Source organism: Marmota flaviventris, chromosome 17, assembly GCF_047511675.1.
Source record: "Marmota flaviventris isolate mMarFla1 chromosome 17, mMarFla1.hap1, whole genome shotgun sequence".
NCBI lineage: Eukaryota > Metazoa > Chordata > Mammalia > Rodentia > Sciuridae > Marmota > Marmota flaviventris.
In genome coordinates, this window is record NC_092514.1 from 72415607 (window position 1) to 72421606 (window position 6000).

Here is a 6000-nt window from a genome sequence, read left to right on the forward strand (position 1 = left end):
TAAAGAGGCTCTCTACCCTATCATATGTTACTCATTCAACACTGAAAAGTTACTACTATCTGCTAGATTTAGCTTGGTATATATAAAACTATCAGAGTCCACATTCTAGCTGAGAATTAATTAGCTCAATATTTTTGGTGAGAGTAATTTGGTACTACAACAATTTTAAAATACATACTCTGATTAAGCAATTCCACTTCCCTGATTTATTTTACTAAAATAGTGGCACAAAATACAATGTGCAAAATACATATACTTGATCAATATCCATGAATTTACCTAGGGGATATCTTTCTATATAGTGGGAAGGTATGTTATCAAGTTTAAAAAAACTGCAGAAAAATTAGTTTATCCCATTTCCATAAAGCAAAATAATCTACCCGTATATATTTTTAAAAAGATAGAAAGCTACCTAGGAATGAGATCACAGAATATTCTTACTTTCTGCACAATACACCTCAGTGATATTCTGTTTTTACACTAAAAATGTATTACTTTTTTTTATTTTGAGAGCTATATAGTTATACACAATAGCTGGGTTCATCCTGACAAACAGTTCATGATCTCCCTTTTTTCCCCTCCTCTCTCATTATCCTTCATGTATTTCTTTTGTTGTTGGAACACAAACCAAAAAGCTTACAGATTCTCTGCAGTAGACCTGGATTAACTATCACTTTACCACATACATATAAACTGAGTGACACTGGAGAAATAACCTGGGGGTGGGGAGCTGTGAAACCAAGAGCTCTTAAGGTAGTGAATGGCCAAAGATTGAAGTTCTCCACACGATGTCAGTCTCTCTCTTCAGGGAAAAATTAAGTGAAACCTAAAAATTCACAATTTAAAAATTGTGAACCTGAAGTAAAACCTGAAATTTCACAATTTAAAAAATTGTGAAAATTCCTGAAGAGAGAAAATTTGACCATTCAGAATCATGACAGAAACCATGACTGGTGATGAGGAAAAGTAAATAAATGTCTCAAAGTTTAAAAAAAAAGTGCATGCTGCAAATGGCTTGGCAGAGTCTCTAGCAAAAAGAGATGTTAACACCATCAAATACTGGTCAACATGTTGTAAAAGTAAATCTAGAACTTGCTTCTACAAATGTAGACTCAGAAGGACCTTCTGGTAGGCAAATGAATGGTCATTAAGTATAAACTTAGGAATGATGAGGAAGCTCAGTGATAGAACACTTCTACATTCAAGGCCAAATTCAATCCACAGCACACAGACAAAAAAAAAAAAAAGGAATTAACTTAATGGTAAATCAATCCATATCACAGTCCTAAGAGTGATCAAAAATTAAACATAGGGCTGGGATTGTAGCTCAGTGGTAAAGTGCTTGCTTAGCAAGGGTGAGGCACTGGGTTCGATCCTCAGCACCACATTAAACAAATAAACAAAAAAACAGATAAATTAAACATACAGGGGTTGGGTTTATGGCTCAGTGGTAGAGCACTTTCCTAGCATGTATGAGGCACTGGGTTGGATTCTCAGCACCAAATATAAATAAATAAAATAAAGGTCCATGGACAACTAAAAAAAATTTTACAAAACTGTAGTTTAAAAACAATTAAACATATAAATCTGATTATACAGCCAGGCACTATCTGTAGTCTTAGCTGCTCAGGAGGCTAAGAAGGAGGAGCAAAAGTTCAAGGCCAGCCAGGGTAACCTAGCAAGACCTGATTCAAAAAACAATATAAAAAAGTCAGGGGTGTAGCTCAGTGGCAAAGCACCCCTGAGTTCAATTCCCAGTATGGGGAAGAAACAACCACTAATCACACCTAGAGTCAGTTATATTAAGATATTCTAAATATTTACTTCAAATATAGAGAAAATGTCATTTTAAGTCTCACACCAGTTTATTTATTTTTGTGACACTAGGGTTTGAACCCAAGCAACCCTCATGTATGCTAGGCAAGCACTCTACCACTGAGTTACACCTCCAGGCCCCAGGTCTTATTATTTTATGACTGCATTCTGTAAGTATTGGTTCTTGGACCTTCTGCATTGAAATCATTCCATTCAGAGACTGATTCACTATGAGTTGCTTACTGGTATTCAGCTGAAACCTAATTTTAAAAAGATCCCCAGGTAGCCAGGCACAGTGGTGCATGCCTATAATCCCAGCAACTTGGGAGGCTGAGGCAGGAGGATCACAAGGGCTCAGGATACAGCAGCGCCCCTGGGTCCAAGCCTGGGGTGGGGGGGAATGGATGGATCCCCAGGTGATTCTTATGCATATAATTTTTTTTCCAGTGTTGGAGACTGAACACAGAGTCTCATGGTAGGCAAGCATTCTATCACTGAGCTCTCTCTCCAGCTCTTTTTATTTTGAGACAGAGTCTCACTAAGTTGCTGAGGCTGGCCTCAGACTTGTGATCCTCCTGCCTCAGCTCCTGAATATCTGGGATAACAGGTGTGCATCACCACGCCTGGTTTATGCATATAAATTTTAAAAATCACTGCTATACTATAAAGGTGATATAAACAAAAATTTTGATTTGCATTCCAGAAAATGCACTTTAATTAAGAATAACTAATAGGGACTGGGGCTGGGGCTCAGTGGCAGAGCGCTCGCCTAGCATGTGTGAGGCACTGGGTTCGATCCTCAGCACCACATACATACATAAATAAATAAATAAATATTAAAAAAAATAAAGGTGTTGCGTCCATCTAAAAACTAAAACATTAAAAAAAAGAATAATAATTTTTCTCAGGAGAGCATGGTGGCTCTCCATCCTGTACTACTCAATTTCTTCAAACTCTATTGCTCTTTTGCTTTATGTAACAATTACAACTGCTGCTGAACACATGGAACGTAAGTACCATTTGGGGGGGAATTTTTCTAAGTACCATTAACAAGCAGAACTTAAAACCCAGCAATTCTCTCAAATCAAAATAACCAACTGAAAAAGTACACCCCAAGCATTTAAATGCTTGCACTTGTGTCAAAAAAGTTGATTATAGGGGCTGGGATTTTGGCTCAGCGGTAGTGCGCTCGCCTAGCACAGGCGGGACCCAGGTTCAATCCTCAGCACAACATAAAAATAAAGGCATTGTGTTGGGTCCATCTACACCTAAAAATAAATATTAAAAAAAATAAAGATATTGTGTCTACCTAAAACTAAAAAATAAATATTAAAAAAATTTTTTTAAAGTTGATTATAAGAATTAACTTTTTAAAAAAATCTCGGGATTAGAAAAATTTTAAACATAGGAAGGAGCAAGTAAGGTGTTTCCTCTTCTTTTTTAGTTGTTGATGGATACAATACCTTTATATTATTTGTTTATTTTTATATGGTGCTGGGGATTGAACCAAGTGCTTCACTCATACTAGGCAAGTGCTCTACCATTGAGCTACAACCCTGCCCCCTAAGGTATTTCTTTCTATCAAAAACAAATGTGGGCCAGATGCAGTGGCACATGCCTATAATTTCAGCAAATTGGAGGGTGAGGCAAGGAGGCCAACTTCAGAATTAGTGAGACCCTGTCTCAAAATAAAAATAAAAAAGGACTGGGGGCTGGGCGTGGTGCACACATCTATAATCCCAGTAGGCTCCAGAGGCTGAAGCAGGAGGATCATATTCAAAGCCAGCCTCAGCAAAAATGAGTCACTAAGCAGCTCATGAGACCCTGTGGAGACCTTATCTCTAACTAAAATACAAAATAGGGGGCTGGAGTTGTGGTTCAGTGGTAGAGCACTTGCCTAGCATGTGTGAGTCCCTGGGTTCAATTCTCAGCACCACATATAAATAAATGATAAAATAAAAGTCCATCAACATCTTAAAAAAAAAACATTAAAATAATACAAAATAGGGCTGAGGATGTGGCTCAGTGGCAGAGTTTCCCTGGGTTCAACTCCCCAAACAACAACAAAACAGAGGCTAAGGTGTAGGTCAACCATAGGAGGTCCTGTGTTGGATTCCCCAAACAAAACAAACAAAAGCCAATTATAACATGTTGAGAAAGATCCTTAAGGTAAAAAGGGGAAAAAAAAAAACTGATAGGGGCTGGGGTTGTGCTCAGTGGTAGAGCGCTCAGCTCCACTCTCACACGTGTGAGACCCTGGATTCGATCCTGAGCACCACATAAAAATAAATAAGCAAAATTTACAAAATAAAGATATTGTACCCATGTATAACTAAAAAAAAAAATTTTAACTGATAAAGAATAAATTTGTACTATTACAAAGGGCAGAGGTTTAAATCAGTGAAATAAGTTTGTTCCCTTAAAATTTTCAGGTTATCTTCATTTGATTTTAGTATAGATCTATAGTTGATTTTCATTTTTGAACATTAACTACCTTTGGAAAAGGAAGTCCTAAAGGCCCCAAACTGACTCAATCTTCCTTACTAATACAAAAAAGACAGGAAGAAAACGTAAGGAGGAACAGAAGCATGTTCTTAATGTGAAGGAAGAAAAATAACTAAAACACAAATAAGCAAACTACACTTGTGACAAGGTTAGCAGTATTGATTACTTATGGATAAACTGAATCCCAATTCCCAGGGAGAGAATCGAAGTCTGGCACAGCTCTCTAGCAACCCTTCTGGCTAGCTGAAGGAACACAGTGGGCGCTTAAAAAGTAAAGGAATAACAGCAGGATAGAGGATATCTCCCCGAAAATGCAAGGAGAATCTTGTAAGGAGGGAGAAAACGAGCAGCGCCAAAGGTCAGAAACTTCTAAAAATTATGCCTCAGAAGACAGCAAGGAGGAAGGGGAAGTAGCTTAGAAAAAAAAAGGGGGGGGGGAGGGGGACAATGACTAGCGTTACAAAAGCAAGCATTTCGTGTCCCCAGTGGGATAGAGGCAGGGGGAAGGCAATAACGGGGGAAGTACAACGTGAAAAAGGGGTAGGAAAGCCAAAATAGACTAAAGTGAATTTCTCTCGTGTTCTCTTTTAGGAGTGTCAACAGTACCAAAAGACAGACCACAAGTGCACTTCAACTCCTGTGCAAATTGCACTTTTATAGCATCTGAAGCCAGCCTAGAACACTCTCCAAACAAGCCTTAACTCATCGGGCTTACAATCATGTACGTATAAGGACAGCCTTGCAAACAAGCATTCGTCCAACGCCTTCTCGCTCAGAAATCTTTTCCTTCGAGCATTCCAACCTGCTGCTCCTTATTTTGACAAATATTTTTCAAGTCGTTTAAAGAGAAAAATGCCAGCATCAAAGGCATCGCCATAGGCTCCTTGCAACTCACGGTGGATTTCCGCACAAAATTCGGCACAAAGAAGTCAAGAGATGGTGACGTGTTGCGGTGCAGGTCGAGGGAGCATCAATCAGCACGTCTGCAGCCTGCACCGAATCCCCCGCCTCCCGGGCTAAGTCAGCCTGACTCACAGAAGTAGCACCCTCTCCTCTCCGCTGCTCCCGGGCTCCTGCGCAAACCCTCGCGACCAGGGCAAGAGCCTTCCTTGGGGAACCCCGGCCTCCTCGCGGTTCGAGGCTTTGCCCGGACCCGGAGGGGCCGTCCCTTGGAAGGAAAGGGGGAAACGTGGGGTCCAGAGCGCAGCGATCTGCTCCTCGTCCTGAGCCCCAGCGGCCCTCGGCAGAGTGGGCCCGGTCCGCCCGCTGCCGAGCCGAGAGGAAGAGGCAGCGAGCCGCGCTCCGCGCCGCCGCCCGCACTCACCGTGGCGCAGCTGCTCGCTCCGCGCCGACCCCGCTCCTCAGCAGCGCTGCGCGCGGCTGCCGACCCCGCTGCTGCTCCCCGAGCGCAGCGCCCACTCCCGCCGCCGTCACCGCCTCAGCCTGGGTCGCCGCCGCCGCCCGGTCGCCGAAGCAGCAGTGCCGCCTCGCTTCCGCTGCTCGTCCGGGTCCCGCGAGAACTTCCCCACGCGACTCCGCCCCGCCCCGCCCCCGCGAGACTTGCTCCGGCGGAAAAGGCCAGAGCGCAAGCGCCCCTCCTCGGCCGGGCCCCCGCAGGTAGATTTGCAGGGTGCCTGCGCGCATGCGCCAGGCCGCCCAGCAGCAGGTGGCTCCGGCGTG

At 42.6% G+C, this 6000-nt stretch overlaps 1 protein-coding gene across 1 annotated transcript in view; it reads right to left on the reverse strand.

Annotated features, from left to right (window-relative positions):
• Positions 1 to 5790, reverse strand: part of Grb2 (growth factor receptor bound protein 2) — a 66528-nt gene extending 60738 nt beyond the window's left edge. The window contains exon 1 of the mRNA XM_027955800.3: positions 5645 to 5790. The gene's annotated coding sequence lies outside the window, so the exon portion shown is untranslated. The remainder of the gene's footprint in view (positions 1 to 5644) is intronic.
• Between the last annotated feature and the right edge of the window lie 210 nt (positions 5791 to 6000).